Consider the following 19834-nt stretch of genomic DNA (forward strand, 5'->3'; position numbering starts at 1 on the left):
AGCAGGCAACAGGAGGCAGAACCAGTTAACTTAAAGTGTTTATTAACAAAATAGAGGATCTTCCATATAAGGCAGGTGCATTTTCAGAATACAAATACAGGACAGACTCACTCAACAGGGAACTATATAGGAACCAACAATAACACAATGCAAAAACAGGGCTTAAATAGACACAGGGTAAATAGCGGTTTTGGATGTTATCAGATGCTTATCAAGACCATGCAATGGAGCAAGTATGGACATTTCCTACATATTGACGTTGTTGTCACCCATTGTCCGACGTCGTGTTTGGCACATTGTCTGACTACTAACCCTAACCCTAAATCTAACTGTAACCCTAACCCTAACAGTCAGTCTTAACCGGCCACGTAAGTAAATATAAAGCAAATATATAGCGCAGTTTCACTATGTTTTCGCTTCGGTGGCAGTAATTTCACTTCCGCGTTTAACAAATCTTTTTAATGAACGACTGTGAATGATCCGGTTCACTGAAATGAACGATAGCTCCCATCACTATCACCCTGGGCAAGACCTACGCTGAAAAGACTATCAGCGGAAGTTGCGGGATTTTAGCGGAAGTATCGCCCAAGGAAATGACGTTGATGCTTCACAAATCAGTTTACATTCTCCGCGAATGAAACAAGTGTTGTGATTAGTCGGGAAAATATCGTATCCGGGGGAAATACATCTGGCGGATGTTCCGGAGGATACGTCCGCCGATAGCTTCTCTGCCTTACAGACAATATAAGTCCCATAAGCAGATAAGTCCGATAAGGACAGAGTTTACATCACTATAGAGTCTTTGCCTCAGAGTCAGTGTCCCTGGGTACTGAGTCTTTGCAGTCCGGGTCCTCTTTTTTTGGAGTCTCCGAAATTCTGGTATGTCAGCATCATCATCCTCACTGAAGAACAAGGGTCCTGGCTCTGGTTCGCAGATCAATTTGTAGATCACTATAGCCATACCCAGTATCAGTATCATTTTGACCTTTATGCACGGAAGGAAAAGGCCAAAGGAAGTATGGAAGATGAAACTACAGAAACAGAGAAAAAGAGAAATGTTACTCATGTCATTCAACACAGTCCGTTCACTAGGCTAGACTGATATCTGCAGGCAAACCAATATAATATACAGTACGGTTTTCAAAAGTTGTGCATTTGAGGAGTAACAATGAATGCAATTGTGATCAAAAACAGGGCAGAATGAAATATACGTTTGTTAAAATTACATTGTTCAGGGGATGCAGTAATCCAGACATGTAAAGGCAAAGCCTAGAGTGAAAACAGAGGTTAATGTTATTGTCTTACCTTTAATTGTGATGGTTGCTGTACTACTGTCAGTCTGATCTGCATGATCCCAGCCACCAGACTTTAACCAGATCAGGTCAGGTCAACTCCTCCCATTTTACTGTGAAAAACTGACATGGGCCATAGAGTTATAAACTAGAGGGCAGACTGGTAATGATAATGAAGATGGAACAGAATTACTGGAAGAACCAGTCCACATACCAGCATCTCCACCAACCTACAGCCACCCCAACTAAATAATGGAAGACCCTTCACGTGTGTGTGTGTGTGTGTGTGTGTGTGTGTGTGTGTGTGTGTGTGTGTGTGTGTGTGTGTGTGTGTGTGTGTGTGTGTGTGTGTGTGTGTGTGCGCGTGCGTGCGTGCGTGCGTGCGTGCGTGCGTGCATGCGTGTGAACAATCATCATTTATTCTAGGATTTTGCGTTAACACAAAGGCGAGAGCTCTACCAACTGAGCTACTGTACCCAGACACCATCAGATCTGTCTTACAGGGGGTTACTTACCATTATCTATTTGGAGTTACATCATGGCATGGTAACTTCATAGGCCTAATGCAAACCTCAACCAAAATGTACTTATTTTCTTTATTATATAGGACAGGGTACAGAAGTGTCAAAGTTGTTGTACAACTAGCGCATGATCGTGCTTCCATTTTTCTCCCCCCAAATTTTAGCCTATACCACCTCCCTCAACGATCACTTAATAATATAGTGGCAGTTAAAGTGACATTTTATATGTCATACTTATACTGTTAAAGGGAAACTTCACCCTTTTTGCAAAAAAATATATGTTAATGACGTTTAGAAGATTTAGAACACTTTCCTGGGGGTCGTTATGTGTGTAATATGTGGTTTTGGATATTTTAGATTTTAGCAGTGAGCCCAGTGTCTCTGATGTCATGGACACTGGGCTCACTTGCTTCCTGGACTACATGTTGTCTCAGTAAGACAGCCCTCCCCCTATCCACAAGGAGGAGCAGTGCACCGGGGCCGGGGCGGCTGTGGCTCAGGAGGTAGAGCAGGTCGTCCAATGATCCCTGGGTCGGCGGTTCGAATCCCGGCTCCTCCTGTCCACATGTCGAAGTGTCCTTGGGCAAGACACTGAACCCTACATTGCCTCCAATGAGTCGGTCGGTGTAAGCTTGCCACCATTGGTGTGTGAATGTGGGAAGTGAGGACGCTGGCGTCGACTGTTCGCCGCTTCACCTCCCAATGTGTGAATGAATGAACCATTCTAAAGCGCTTTGAGCACTTAGAAAAGCGCTATAAAAATGCAATTCATTATTCATTATTATTATTATTATTCTGGGAATTGTAGTCCAGGAAGGAAGTGAGCCCAGTGTCCATGACATCAGAGACACTGGGCTTACTGCTAAAATCTAAAATATCTAAAACCACATATTACACACATAAAGACCCCCAGGAAAGTGTTCTAAATCTTCATGTGTCATTAACATATATTTTTTTGCAAAAAGGGTGAAGTTTCCCTTTAAAACTATTAATAGTATAAGCATTGTTCTCACATTTATATGTCATGCTTATACTGTTAAAAACAATTCATAGTTGATCAATTTAGAATTGATTTGTGTTTTGTACATTAAAGGTAGGGTAAGTGTCTTTGTTAAAATAAGTGTTAAATAGCTCTGATAATACTAATTGCTATACAGTGTGTTTGTTCAGTAACAGAGGTCTCCATCTCACCAGAGCTTTAAAAGAAAATGCATTTTCAGGTCAGGATACCAATTTTATCCAACCAGAAGAAGGAACTCACAGAATACATTTTGGACACAAATGGTTCTTCGTCTCAACTCTTCATTGTTGGCCTTAAAAATCACGTTATAGTTGTATCGTACTGTAATGACCCAAAAGCAGGCAACAGGAGGCAGAACCAGTTAACTTAAAGTGTGTATTAACAAAACAGAGGATCTTCCATATAAGGGCAACCGAAGGCTTGTGCATTTTCAGAATACAAATACAGGACAGACTCACTCAACAGGGAACTATAGGAACCAACAATAACACAATGCAAAAACAGGGCTTAAATAGACACAGGGTAAATAGCGGTTTTGGATGTTATCAGATGCTTATCAAGACCATGCTACATCACTATAGAATCTATGCCTCAGAGTCAGTGTCTCTGGGTACTGAGTCTTTGCAGTCCGGGTCCTCTTTTTTAGGAGTCTCGCAATTGCCTTCCGCAATTCTGGTATGTCAGCATCATCATCCTCACTGAAGAACAAGGGTCCTGGCTCTGGTTCGCAGATCAATTTGTAGATCACTATAGCCATACCCAGTATCAGTATCATTTTGACCTTTATGCACGGAAGGAAAAGGCCAAAGGAAGTATGGAAGATGAAACTACAGAAACAGAGAAAAAGAGAAATGTTACTCATGTCATTCAACACAGTCCGTTCACTAGGCTAGACTGATATCTGCAGGCAAACCAATATAATATACAGTACGGTTTTCAAAAGTTGTGCATTTGAGGAGTAACAATGAACGCAATTGTGATCAAAAACAGGGCAGAATGAAATATACGTTTGTTAAAATTACATTGTTCAGAGGATGCAGTAATCCAGACATGTAAAGGCAAAGCCTAGAGTGAAAACAGAGGTTAATGTTATTGTCTTACCTTTGTGATGTTGCTGTACTACTGTCAGTCTGATCTGCATGATCCCAGCCACCAGACTTTAACCAGATCAGGTCAACTCCTCCCATTTTACTGTGAAAAACTGACATGGGCCATAGAGTTATAAACTAGAGGGCAGACTGCCCTGCTCCCAGAAATTCATTTCAATGAAAGTTGAAGTTGAACAAGCACCCGGAAGAACGCTCTACTTCCACATTGTTCTTGATTTTAGTGCTAAGCTCCATGAACTCGCCTGAATCAATTCATGAACGAGTGCTCTGTGTTAAACCCCAGCTGCACGCTCTTTGCTCGTGCATGTACTTTACCAGTAGGGTAAGGCGGTTTGATTTGATTTGATTTGATTTGATTTGATTTGATTTGATTTGATTTGATTTGAATGTATGGATGGATGGATGGATGGAACTGCATGCAGCCACTGTTTACCATGTGCCTCTATAGACATGTTCGGGCTGACAACAGTACAGTAACAACAGTGAACAACCCATGAACTTTGTTCACTTTCCTGAACACTTGAAACTGAAAAAACTGAAAATGTCTGTATAATCACCCCATTGTCACAGGTTCTTTCCCATTAAACAAACATGATTGGTTCAAATGAAGACTTTGATCTTCCTTGGATTCTTTCTGAAGTGGAAAAGAGTATTTTGTCTAACACATACTATACATATTTAAATGCATATGTTATACTGTAGGGCAGTGTAGGCTACTTTTGGTGGTGTGCATTTTCGTTAAGCACTTAAGCGTTTTTAAACGTGTTGATGAACTGGACGTACTGTATGTTCATGTTAGCCATGTGAGAGGACAGAGATAGTAGAAGTAGAAATGAAAATGCAGACTGTGATTGTGGATCGTATCCATTCATAGTCAGGAATGAGAGGAAGAATGAACTGGAATGCCTCTCCTTTTATCTGTATGCCTAAAAGCTACATTCTTGGATCTCACAACTAGACAACTGCATTGGAATGTATAGGTAGCAACCTGAGGATGTAGAGAGAGTCAGAATGGATTCTTACAGAAAGAGACAGCTGCTGTAGTACAGGAATGATGATAATGAAGATGGGACCGAATTACTGGAAGAACCAGTCCACATACCAGCATCTCCACCTCGACCGGTACACCACCCGAACTAAATAATGGAAGAACCTGCGCACATTCCAGCACCTCTTCCAGTACCCATCCTTTTTTATGTGTGTGTCTGTGTGTGTGTCTGTGTGTGTGTCTGTGTGTGTGTGTGCGTGCGTGCGTGCGTGCGTGCGTGCGTGCGTGCGTGCGTGCGTGCGTGCGTGCATGAGAGAGACTGCACAGAGATTGCACTGGGGCATTTTTAGGTAGCTCTCCAGCGCACAGATGACGGAGTGTTAGTGAAGTGTTAGAAAGCGTCAGTTGCGGAAAATCTGCTGTTGAATGGGCGGTGGGTACACTGTAAAAATCTGCTGTTGAATGGGCAGTGGGTACACTGTAAAATCTGCTGTTGAATGGGCGGTGGGTACACTGTAAAATCTGCTGTTGAATGGGCAGTGGGTACACTGTAAAATCTGCTGTTGAATGGGCGGTGGGTACACTGTAAAATCTGCTGTTGAATGGGCGGTGGGTACACTGTAAAATCTGCTGTTGAATGGGCGGTGGGTACACTGTAAAATCTGCTGTTGAATGGGCAGTGGGTACACTGTAAAATCTGCTGTTGAATGGGCGGTGGGTACACTGTAAAAATCTGCTGTTTAATGGGCGGTGGGTACACTGTAAAAATCTGCTGTTGAATGGGCGGTGGGTACACTGTAAAAATCTGCTGTTTAATGGGCGGTGGGTACACTAAAAATCTGCTGTTGAATGGGCGGTGGGTACACTGTAAAAATCTGCTGTTGAATGGGCGGTGGGTACACTGTTAAATCTGCTGTTGAATGGGTTGCGGTGGGTACACTGTTAAATCTTCTATTGAATGGGTAGTGGTGGGTACACCGCCGCGTCGGGGCGCAGGTTGTAGGGCAGTAATAGCAGCGGGCTTCCCTGACTTCCAGCCATATACTGTTGGATATGTTTTGTCGTGTCGGCTCTCAGGTGCATTCAGCAATTTTTTCATACCTTCTAACCTTCTACCTTCTACCTTCTAAATCTTTTGACTTCATTCGACTGCCAGTCTGTAATCTGCAGTGGTCTGTTTGGTGGAGAGCTCGCTTTTTGCACGACAGTCCCTCAAAACATGACACCAACCTACTTCGGCCATATACATATTGTAAGGCAGTAGATTCATAGGATTGATTCATTGGTTTATTCCTTTCTAATGGCATGAACTGTATTCAAAAATGGAAGGTCGGCAATCATGTTGTTCATAGCCCTCCCGCAGGGTTACGGGGCCTTTTCTTCAGTATATGCCTTATATTCATTAATAATTATGATGTACCAAAAAGACTAGTGCATTAAACTCTGCACTGTCCAATATTTTAAGGTTCAGTTTCATGGCTGTATAATGAATAGAAATCTTGAAGGAACAAGCTAGTGGCCGCACACACTGATAGCCAAAGTGCCAATGCTTTATTTAGGATGCAGAGTACAAAATAAACCGTGTACTCTGCGTCCTAAATAAAGTATTGGCACTTTGGCTATCAGTGTGCGACCACTTTCTTGTTCCTTCACGATTTCTATTCAGTTTACTCCCCCGTGGACCGGCACCACTACAAGGACCTTTGGTATGCGTAAGCATCGTCGTGCACACCACCACGGCTGTATCATAACATACTGTATATTTTATAATCATAATCCTAGGACCTATTTGAACTGGGGACCTCTCCACCCTGCACTTGGAATTATAGAAGGTGAGCCATTAATTTAGTTTGAATTGGTTCCACAAATAAACATTTTGAAAATAGCTGATCTACAAGCTCACAACGCCTCACAGCTATTTTTCACAATTTTTAAACTCTTTCATATTATTTGACAATGTTTGACAATTTTTTTTACAGTATAGTTTGTTGATTACTTTTGATGCAGTAATGGTCTTTTCCCCCCTGTAATTGTCACTTTACTGTAATCCGGGGAACCCCTCAAAATAATGTGGGGCCACTTCACCCTTTTGCAACCAGATCTTTTTTTTTTTTGTCAAATAGGTTTTTATTGAGAACAGATTATAAATTGTTACACAAACATTGTGATATGAAATACATTTTTATTTTATAGAAAACTAAAAATGAAAGAAAAAATACAAAGACAAAAAATAGAAAGAAAACCCTCAACCCTCCCACCCATACTGCCATACTATAGAATAAAATAGTAAGATGATAAAAAGCTCATGGAAAACATCTGAAAAGAAAATGGCGTACAGTCAACCACATCAGTGGTATCCTGTCTATTAATTGTTTCTACTCAAGTAATGACCAGATCTTATTTTAATGATGTTTAGGACACAAGAAACACTTTCCTGGCATTTTTGTGTTTGTAATGTATTTTTAGATATTTTAGTATTTCAAAGTGCCAATGATGTCATATACACTGGTCTCACTCCCTTCCTGGACTACATGTCTCAATAAGACAGCCCTCCCACACAACAGGGTACAAAAGGGCACAAAAGCATTATGGTCATTGTAGGAATTCAGTAATCCAGTCAAATCTTATTAGTCAAACACACAGACTACCTGGCCAGAAAAAAATCTGGCCAGGCTGTACATTTCTACTGTTATCATACTACAAATACTATTAACATTGAGTGACTGCAGTTTCTTCCAGTGGTGAAATGTCCCTTTAACAGAACATCTCCTTTAGGTGAAGCCGGCCGTGGAGAAACGCGGGCCGCCCCATCATCACATTCTCCCACCGCCTCCAGTGGCTGCCTGAGCTTGACAGCCCTGGCTGCAACATGGCAGCTGTACTGACTCATCAGGCAGACACGACACGGGCAAAGCTCCTGGTAGTTGGTTGTCTGCCAAGCGGGGGCCAGGCTGCAGCATGACTGTTCATTTTTACTGCTCGGCCTGACATGGAAGTCCCACCGCAACACTGCAATTTGTGTGATAAAGGCAAGGCGCCGCGGCGCTCCGAGAGAGGGAAAGGGCAACAGGAACAATGAGGGCCGAGCTCTCGCCCCGTTAGACGGAGGTTGGGAAGCATGTTAAATTTAGTTTAAACACCCTGGGAGAGCGGTGGGTTGCTTTTCACCTGCAGTATAACACCACACAATGCTCCTCCCTTCCCCTTATGAGATGGATGTGCAATTTGAGACAAAATAGAGGGCAATTTTGGTGAGGTTGTAGGGCTCCCTGCAGGGTTTGGAAATATTTCTTTGTCTGTTTCATGCTGAGTCGCAGGGACAGGTCTGTATATTATAGTATGTGCACAGCCTCCCAGCAGGGGCTCTAATGGACTTGCTCTACAGTAACCACAGAGACACTGGGGTACAAAGCTACAATCCTGGACTCATTTGAATGACTAAAGCGCTATTCCAACCAATCTGTATGCTAGAGTACATGTATGTTATATAATTTAGCACATCTGGTTGGAGGTAGACTCCCTACTCTCCCATTTAGACGATCTGGTGTCTAAATGGGGGTTGGGGGGGTAGGGGGGACATGTCCACACCAATTTAGCTATAGTTAGAATGAAGACGGCGTACAGCACTTAGGGGCTGTATAAGCCTGTGAATTAGTCACGGGTGTGTTTTGGGCGTTCATTAAATAAATCTTCTCCCAAGATGCATTGCAAGGTGCATTTAAAGAGAATTCCACGCTAGAAGGCTTTCTTACCTATATTTGTAGTTGTTACGTCCCCACCAAAGAGGTCCAGGTGTTATTTTGTACAAAAGTGCATTATTGGCTATTTCCCCTACCATAAGCCCTCAATGAATTGAATTGAATTGTATTGAATTGAATGCGGCTATGGGGTGTTTAATCGCTCAATGAAATCCTCTCTTCATAATGTAAATAGTATCCCAAGCGGCACACTTTTTTTAAATTTTATATATATATTTTTTTGCGGCTTATGCCTTTTATTGGTTTTTTTGAAGGGACAGACAGTAGGCTGACAGGAAACGGGAGAGAGATGGGGGAAGACATGCAGTAAAGGCCGTGTCGGGCTCGGGAGTCGAACCCGCGGCACACTGCGACTGGATTACCAGTCGGGTGCCCAGACGGTTACGCCACCGCCTGGGCCAAGCGGCACACTTTAATACTTATTTAGATGGAAATAAGCGAATTAGCACAAAAACCCAACAATGCCAATAATGCACTTTTGCACAAAATAACACCTGGACCTCTTTGGTAGGGACGTAACAACTACAAATAAAGGTAAGAAAGCCTTCTAGCATGGAATTCTCCTTTAAGCTGTAGGCGCTAGCTTTGCTATTATATTTAGAATTTTAGACGACGCATTTGGTGTAGAGTAGACACAAACAATTTTCCTGCTGTGGAAAGAGTAAAAGTGCGGGACCAGCAGTATTAGTAATGTGTTGTGAGACACATTCATGTTATCTTTTCACATCAACTAAATAATCACTTGCTGATTCTCAGTTACATTTTTCTTTATTTAAACAACCAACTTGACAAATCTTGACAAAGACGTACGTCCGGCGAATTGTGATGACAAACTGGGTTAGCTGCATGTGACATACAGGTATACGATGCAAATGACGGCTGTAACCCTGTGAATAGTTGTTTATTTAGCTATAACTGTCTGTCTGCAGAGTGTGAAAATGGACATAATCTTACGGATTGCTTTCTAAACAGCAGCCTCTGCTAATGGGCTTTCTCTGTGTACTTTTACGTTCCCAGCAAACAGAAAAGCTTCATATCTGTTTAAGTACAAGGCAAAGATGAGAATTGCTGTGACCTGACTATCGAGGGTTATTCAGCATACCCAGAGCAATAACCCAAAGAGAAAAGAAAATCCCATCTCATTACTGATAGACTTTTGGGAGATACGGCCGGAGCCAATTTAAAACATTGTCTGTGTAAGGTCAAACTGTCAATCATACAAAAAATATCAGTCTAACCCCGGCCTAAAAGATACAACATACTACTGACTATCACTGAATTATGCAAGAGGGTGGTTGCAGTTTGCACTTTATTTATCAGTTGTTATCTGGATCTCGTGACTATGTATGTATTTGTATGTTGTGTGAATAGCCCAATTTGGGACATGCAAATAAACTTTACCTTAACCTTAACCTTGACTGTAGCTCTACAGCTGCAGTGCTGCACACAAGTTGGTGTAACTTAGAGCTGCCAGGGGTGGGCTGCATGTGGGGCCTACTGGCAGGGCCGGATCTACCATATAGGCACTTTGGGCACGTGCCCAGGGGCCCTTGGCCACCAGGGTCCCCTCAAAAAAAGAAAATGTCCCTGCTAATCCGAATGAAATAAATGGTGTCTAAAAAGATTTAGTGTTTTATTGCTAAAAAGTGCAATTGTGTGTAAAGCAGCAACAATGCGCTAGATTGGCTGTCACTCTGGGGGGGGGTAGGCGACCGGAAATAGGCTAATATAATGGCATAAAACTGCCCCAAAACGGCTCCATAACCGCAAAAATGTTGCGAGCGCGTGAAGGGGGGGGCCCTTCGAGCTTCAGTGCCCAGGGGCCCTCAGAGGTGTTAATCCGGCCCTGCCTACTGGGGGCGGAGCCGCGGAGCTCCACTGGCTGTGAAGCTGCAATGCATGGCACGCACGCCCGCACAGCCATTCAAAGTTTTCAAAACGAAACCTGGCGACCGACACCGAGTGTCATAGCTTGAATTAAGAGGAATGACCGACCTGGTTGGATGCATATCGATGGTAACGGTCCATTGTGCCAGGTGCATATATTTGATCCGACGTCCTAGCGTCCTAATAGCGCGACCAGCAATAGTCCGACACCCGACCCCAAACCCTAACCTGTTTGGATCCCGATGGATTCATGAACAAATTAAATTACAGAGGTGATGTTTGCGAGGTAAATGCATACAGTAATTATGACAACACTAAAGTTTCCCCATTATGCAAGTAAATAGAAATTGATATACAGTATATTGTCAGTTTATAAATAGGTCTACATATTAAAGAGGTTATTTCAATGGCCGAACGCTCATGTGCACGTGCGTACGTAGAGCCCCACTAGCTAACAAATCCACAGCTCATCCCTGGGAGCTATACACACTGATAATGAAGCTAATATTGTTATTGTATCTTGTGCCCGATACCCGCTGAGGGAAGTTGTTTGCAAAAGTTGGAATGCCGCGCCTCGCCGAGCTCACTTGCAGAAGGAGCTGACCACGGTTCACTATGTACCAAGAAGAGAGAACGATACGCTAGCTGCAATCTCTGTGTTTCAGATTCACAGCTGGCCAGCGGCCAAGAGACCTAACTTCAAAACTGAGATACACTGTGATCATCGCATTCTGCACAGTGGTGGGAGAAGTACTCACTTTAACTAAAAGTAACAAAGTAGAAAAAAGGCAACTAAAACAATAAAAGAGTGCATAATTATAAATATTACCAAGGGGGTACAAATGAGAAAGAAAAACAACAGTAAAAAGGCCAAGTATTTGAGTAATAACCTAAAATAAAAGATACAAAATGCAAGACGCTCAAGAAAACTAATAAAACCTATATTTTACTTGAGTAAAGGTACAAAAGTATTGGCATAAAAATATACTTATAGTACCAAAGTAGCCTAAGTACAAATTCTCGCAGATCTACAAACTCACAGATGCATTGATTTAGATCAGCTACTGAATAGATGAAGTGAGGTGTAGTGGATGGAAGTATACATTATCGAAGAACGGACAAACGTATACTAATGAAAAGTACCTCAAATTTTTACTTATAGTACCGTACTCGAGTAAATGTTTCTTTCCACCACTGATCCTGTCGGCTAGTTCTCTTGTTGTCTCCTATACCGAGGCTGAGATTATAGGCACGGCTCCAAGCCTGGATGGCTCTGAAGCTGGCAGAGCAAATGTAATATTGACTTTGTAATTTACATGGGGGAGCTCCATGCCAACCTCCATCGCATGCTGAACACCAATAAATAAGTAGAGATGTCGACAAACAAAACACAATCCAGGGCCAATCAAGCACACTGATTAAGAGACAAGGCGTGAACAGTCACATCCCTGGAGGCCGGCCTCTGCAGAAATGTGGCGTAGGTGTGGGTGCGTGTGTGCGCGTGTGCATGCATGCGTGTGATAAAGAGACTGAGAGAAAGAGTGAGAGAAAGAGAAAAATAAAGCGAGAAAGAGAAATACAGTGAAAGAGAGATTGTGCGTATTTGTGTGCACACGTGTTTACATGTGTGCATGCGTGAGAGAGTGTGAGAGAAAGAGAAAAAACTTTTTTGCGTGAGGGCATAACGGTTTACTGTTTGTGTATGCGATGTGTGGGCAAAGTGGCTTAATGGCTAACATTTTGTGCTTGCCAGCAGTGTGTAGCCGCGTGTGCGCTTGCACATGGATGCAAATTGTTTGCCATCAGCATAATCATCATGGGCTTATGTAACAGGGCAATCCCATGCGCCCGTGGTTGTTTTTTATGTTGCAGCATAATATGCAACCTTTTAAAAGCTTTAACCTTAGTTTGTTCAGACTGGCAGCTGTCATCCAAGATTCAGTTTATCCGTCACTAGAGGCATCCTGTACTTAACACCCATATTACACTGTTTTGTTTTGCTTTTCTCTAGGCACTTTGAAGAGATATCGGTCAGTGGTGGAAAGTAACTAAGTACGTACTCAAGTTGGTGACTATTTTGACATGCTTTTTACTTTACCAGTTTTCAATGTTTTACATTTTAAAAGTGTATTGAGTCGACCTATTTCCATTTTTGATACTACTACTGCACTACATCTTAGAAGCAAATATTGTATGTTTTACTCCACTATAATTACTTGAAAGCTTTAGTTAGTTACTAGTAACTTTAAAAAAGAGAGGGGAAAAAAGTACTTCACTGATAGTGTGCACTTGTTTTGAGATAATGGATGTCAGCCGAAAAAGGTGGCACTGTAATTGGGATGAGTGAAGCAGATTGCAGATGAGGAGGAGGGCTTGATTGGCATGCCAGGGATGAATAGTGGCACCTCAGTCAATGTAACCCCCTCCCACACATTCGGCACATGCCAATCAGATGGTCACATGTCCCTGTCACTTCTCCCTGTCAATTCACCATGCAACAGTACAAACACTAACATACAAACTAAATGCTGCAGAAGCAGAGATGGTGGAAGAAGTACACTTTCTTTTGTTTTGTTTTTTGTCTGCAGTAAAAGTAGCAATACCACTATATAGTATAATCAAAATGTCACTTGAGTAAAAGTACAAAGGTATTTTCAGTTAGTAAAAGTGCTCATTATGAATGGTCTGTTTCAGAATTTGTTTCAAAGTCTTTCTGTCACGGTGCGATGCAGAGAGGTGTAACGTGACAGACAGGCCAACGCAGAGCAGTTCAAATGCAAGAGGTCCATTATAGAAAAGGGGCTCCCAGACTGAAAAGGTATATATGTTTTACTTGCAACCCATACAACCGGGTCCCTCTGTTTGAGAACCACTGCATTATATATTAGAAAACCAAACTAGGAACTATACAAGGAAGCTTCAAACAATAGTGACACTTGGGGAGAATCTAACTGGAATCGCACAATGCAACTGACCACTACGACTACGATGTCAAACTGGCAAGATAACACTGGCAACAGGGGGAATGCACACAAGGTAACTGGTAACATGGGTGAACACGTAGGTAATTAACACTGGGATAGGTTAAAAAGAAGACAGGTGAACACCATTAATGCTAATATCAGAACTGGCGAGACATGACAGGTTAACAGTAACTAAGGAAAATAGGTCACTACAAAATAAAGATACATACACAACTGTGTAGTCTTTAGGAGGGCCCGGAAGCAGGTTGGAGTCAATCAATTCCGATGGGAGCGTGAACGTGAACACAGCTTCTGACCGGCATTCTTTAGCCCTATGGTCACTGAACTAATATTAGACTCAATCACCACAAGCAACTCAAGTTACCCAACATTCTGACACTAATAGCTTTTTTAGACAAATTAGGAGAAAATCAACTTTGTTTTCAGCCTTTTTCTGTACCAGCAACACATTCTCGAAAGAATATAGGACATTGTGAGATCTGAAGTCAGACGGTGCCTACTACTAATAGGAGACTATTTGTATGCCATGTGTGTGCCGTTTTGTCTCTAGTGGCGAAAAATGGGTTGGCCTATCTTCCTAAATAACTAACTACCAAACTATAAAGTAAAACACTACTACAACTAAGAAACATGGAGAACAAAAAAACAAGGGAGACAGAACATGATACCATGGATCGTGACACAAAATCTGTCAAACCTTTTAATAGTAGAAGATCTTCAAGCTCACAATGTGTTACGAATTTACGATGTGACATGTTGAGAGCTTGGAGAGTGACTAAAAATGTCAAATAAAGTATCAACCATGGAAATACTCAAATAAACGGAATGAATGTACTTCTACTTGAGTAAATGTATTTTGCACCACTGTGCTGAATAATTGTGATGCCGCAACACAGTAAGTCAGTCACAGTAAGTCAACACAGTAAGTCTGTTTTTACCCTCTCCCAGGGGATTCAACCGTTTACGTAGTATGGATCTGGAAATAAAAAGTGCTATCATGGCGGTGTGGTTCCGCCGTTTACAGGTGTGGCATGAATTCATATAACACATCTAATAATAAACGTGCTTATGTAGCTCTTTTCCCTAAAACATGGTTGATAAAGCGGCTCACACGAAAAATATACGGCCACCACCACAGCAATAAATAACAATGGACTGGAACGATTAGAGTTATAAACAGTATTGGGTAGTTAGTTATGATTATGAATAAACTAAAGAAAAATGCGGGGGAATTTATTCAACCTCATAAACCTTTGGAGTCTCATATGGCGCTGGTGCAGAAACAGCAATTGTGTATTTTAACCCAATAAGGCCTGAGGCCGATTCTACAAGTGTCTTCTAAATCATCATTTTGTGCCAAGGACCCCCACAATGATATGTATTTGGCCGCGGACCTCTATCTGAAAATATGTTGTGGGCCAGGCACCCAGAGAAGAGAAGATTTGTATTAAAAAATCACACCTGTGTGAAGTGAGTGGTGCAACTCCGTGTAGGGTTCCCCGGGGGGGTCCCCGGAAGTTCCAGACCCACAGGACAACGGCCAGGGTGCCGGCCCAGTTCCGACAAGCCGCCCCATGTCCGAAACGGTAGAGAAATGACAGAGTTACCATGTGGGGGTCTCCGGGGGTCCCCGGGGAGTCCTCGGGGGGTCCCTGGAACATCCAGACCCCCACAAACGTGCCCAGGGGGCCGGGCCGAATCCGGCGAGCAGCCCCACGTCCGAAACGGTTGAGAAATGACAGAGTTACCGTGTGTGGGTCCCTCTACTGTACCCTCTACTGTAGATTTGTGTCTTTTATGGTTATTTTTTTCATTTTCTGTTACAAATATTGTGATATATCGTTGATGAAATATCTTGCAATATCGCAATATATCGAATGTCGTGATATTATTTATCATTATCGAGGGCCTAATATCGCCACAGATATGGTATTGTGAGATACCCATTATCGTCCCACCCCTAGTGGACAGTATACACTGGTGCGTTCTTTCATAAATGAACACCCGACTTGATCATACTACAGCATCTGTCAGAATGAATTAAAGGGGCATTCAGTGATTTGGGTGATTTGGAAAACCACCCAGTCCGCCCCGGTAACAAAATGTGCACATGCACGCTCTACAGTGGGGGGAAGTGCAACAGGCCAACAGCATGTGCACCAAGGCCCGCCCCCACTCGATCATGATTGGAGGAAGGCCCCTCTCATCCTTATTGGATGACGGTTTTGCCACCCGCCACCAAAACTGAAACTATGGTTTTTTGACCCCAGGGGCTCACTGGGGACAGGGAGGAACTCCTTATATGGTCAGCACACTCTATAGTAGGGAGGATTATCCAGAAAAAAAGAAAAAATAAGTGATATTTGAATTAAGTCAAATCACTGAATATACCTTTAACATGCATCGTGCTCCGTAGACCCCCAAGTAACACACTGCTGCGTCATATTGCTGATTATCTGTTGGCTATTTTGCTCCTGTCTATTTTTTGGATGTAATGTGGTTTGTGTTTGCTGTGTGTATTGAGCCATGCTGCAATACAAATTTCCCTTGTGGGGAAAAAAAAAAAAGATCTGATCTGAACTGAACAGAACATTAGTATACTCATTGTTTGTTTGTATAATGTTTTGTTTGGCATGTTGTACTTTCTTTCTTATCATTGCTTGCAGGATGTTGCGATGTTTGGACCTCAGTGGTATGTTGCAGCTGGTTTGTCTCACTGCAACAATGAAAATAGCCAAGCTTAGAATATAATGAGCTTGTGATGACCTTGTGAGCTTATGGATCAGCTTTATTTTATTGTTTTCTATGAAGAGATTGAGGAACAAAAAAAGAGTGTACCTAGTATAGTGCCGGTATGGATTTAAGGTTCAAAGTTCAAGGTGTTCTTCATCATTACTGAATGAATGAATGAATGAATGAATTAATTAATTAACTAATTAATAATTAATTAATTAATGATTTTATTCATTTAAAGGTATATTCAGTGATTTCGCTTCATTCAAATATCACTTATTTTTTATTTTTATTTGGATAATCCTCCCTACTATAGAGTGTGCTGACCATATAAGGAGTTAGCTCCCTGTCCCCAGTGAGCCCCTGGGGTAAAAAAAACCCTAGTTTCAGTTTTGGTGGCGGGTGGCAAAGCCTTCATCCAATCAGGATGAGAGGGGCCTTCCTCCAATCATGTGTGGGGGCGGGCCTTGGTGCACATGTTGTTGCACTTCCCCCCACTGTAGAGCGTGTGCATGTGCAAATTTCTTTACCGGGGCGGACTGGGTGGTTTTCCAAATCACCCAAATCACTGAATGCTCCTTTAAGTGTCATGCCACCTTGTGGCCCATCCCTCATGGGATTATATGACACCTTTTCATACAAGTTGGGCGGCTGTGGCTCAGGAGGTAGAGCAGGTCGTCCAATGATCCCTGGGTCGGCGGTTCGAATCCCGGCTCCTCCTGCCCACATGTCGAAGTGTCCTTGGGCAAGACACTGAACCCTACATTGCCTCCAATGAGTTGGTCGGTGTGAGCTTGCCACCATTGGTGTGTGAATGTGGGAAGTGAGGACGCTGGTGTTGACTGTTTGCCGCTTCACCTCCCAATGTATGAATGAATGAACCATTGTAAAGCGCTTTCAGCACTTGGAAAAGTGCTATAAAAATGCAATTATTAAGTTACAAGAAACAGTTATACACTTCTTTACCGGTACTACTGATCACTAATCAAAACAAAACAAAACATAAAACAAAACCCCGTAACTAGCATAGGCTACATATCGGATGTAATGTGGTTACTCTTGCATACAGGTATATGCACAGAATAAAGTATATTATCTGACAGCACTTCCGTGTTCAACCATGGTGGTTTTAAATGTGCTTCACAAATAAAGTCTGATTTAATGTACCATTACTCTTTGTTTACAGGTACGGAGGAGTAAAGAGCGTTATGCCTGAGGCATCACATTCTGTCCACACGGTGTGAAATTGGACCTCCCAACTCGTCACTAACTGACACTTTAAGAAGGTGTGGGAAGGCTACATTTTAAAGTCTGGACTTTTCATCATCATCATCATTTTCCAACCGCGGTCGAGATCATGGATTTCACAATGCCACGCCAGACTTCCTGGTCCTTCATTGCCACCCCCAGTTCCTGCTTACTGATGCATGACTTGTACTTGTACTTTTACTTGGACTTTTACTTGTAACGGATTATTTCTATATTGCATGCAGTATTGATACTTTTACTTGAGTAAATATATAATATTTGAGTACTTTTTCCACCACAACAAAAAGTCACACATTTGTTGTAAAACCATGTGACATGGAACCGACAGAAAAGCATTAGAGAAGAGCTCGTGACTATAACTAATACCTACTACACGGGATCCATTGGAACACACTGGTTCTCATTTCCTGAAAAGTAACCGTTTTGAACAGACAAGATTTTCACTTGACAGTACAGGGTATATGAGATGATGGGGCAGTGTGTGTGTGTGTGTGTGTGTGTGTGTGCGTGTGTGTGTGTGTGTGTGTGTGTGTGTGTGTGCGTGTGTGTGTGTGCATGTGTGCGTGTGTGTGTGTGTGTGTGTGTGTGTCCTTTCCCTCCAGCATCAACATCACACTCTTGTAGTTGCTCTATATTTCATAAAGGACATGGACATCGTAACTCCTCCATCCCAGACCCACTTTGTGTGTTCTTGTTCATGAGTTATTTACCAACAGTGTCAGGTTTCTTGAAGATCTTCTCTAGCCCGCAGCAATGCCATCACTAGCGCTCATGTGCACGCGCGCACAGTCACGCATATGCACGCACGCACGCACGGACGCACGCACACATGCAGACCACATGAACACATGCTCTCCTCTTAAAGTCACAAGAATAGAACGTGCGTTTACTTATTCATGTTTGAAGACTTACTTATTTATTCCTTCTGATGCTGCATATGCCAATTCCAGAGGAAGAGATGTGACATTATATGCTTCAAGGACGCCCTATTTATTTCTGCCATTCAGAGAGACTCTATGGGGGCTTGGCAGATAGATGTGGGCTAGGACATACAGTAAGCCGTATCTCTGTACCGCAAATACATACTTTTTTCTATTGTCAGCTCCGGCAGGAATTGAACCGCTAACGCTGCCAGCAGTGTTGTTGCCTTGCTCATAACAGAATTTAAATGAGCCACTTAAACCATAGTTCAACAGACTGGGGTGAACATTCAGCAAAAGTAGCCGATCTGCAAGCTCACAGCTTGTAGATAAACTATTTTTGGTAAAGATAATTTGCGTGGAGAAAAAACGTTTTCAAATGAGAATAAACAAATAAAAACATCTTGTTTGAAATGAGCTCGTAGGCAGGTTTCGGAACTATCCACAGCCCTCCGTTGAGACACCGCAATAGCAATGGTGAGCATTTGTTGAGTTACTATTGGCATTTGTGAGGGCCAATTACAAATGGCCCTTTAAAGGTCTGGTGACATTACATTTTTTGTAATTTTTATTTTATTTTGTTTTATTTTTTTAGGTTTCAATTTTTTAGGAGTTCAATTGCACCCACAAAACCTGAACTTTTAACTTTCAGTAGATGTTCAGTGGTCTGGGGTTTTCTGGCTCAAACAAGTGGTCGGATTTTCCTGTGGACTGTGATGTAACAGTCCACAAATCCCATATACTGTATGACATAACAATTTGCCAGCATATGTCACTGTTGAGGGATTTTGCCTGTTTTCATTTCAGCTCAAAGGGCTTCATAACACAGAGAAAACAATAAAACGAATGAAAATGAATGTCATGAAACCTTTAAAGTAGAGTATATGTACGACATATACTACTATATACTTAGTTACTTAGCAGTTTCCACCAATGGGCTAATGCATTATGCATTGCTATGTATAGGCCTATTTGCATAACATTAATTTTGGTGACATTGACATGTGATTCTTCTTTCATGTGTCAAAGTCAACGTCCGGGAACTTGATGCCAAGTTATTGCTATTCATCACTAGCAGCAGGGCGGGAAAATTATTCTGTTCAGCCTCACTTTTGGATTATAGATTGACTCTTTAAAGCCACCGCGGAAAATAATTTCTTTTATGTCTTTCCTTTAAACATTACTTCAATATCGCTTATGTACTGACTGTACTGTAGATAACAGGCATTCTTATATTGTCCGCTTCCAAAAGGAGCAAACAACTTGTGAGGGCTGTTAAAAAAGAAAGTTTAAACCGAAACAATTATGTTTTACTTTATGAAGTCTTGCTAGCAGGAAGCTCTCTCTCTCTC

Source organism: Electrona antarctica (genome assembly GCF_951216825.1).
Source record: "Electrona antarctica genome assembly, chromosome: 13".
In the NCBI taxonomy this organism is placed as follows: domain Eukaryota; kingdom Metazoa; phylum Chordata; class Actinopteri; order Myctophiformes; family Myctophidae; genus Electrona; species Electrona antarctica.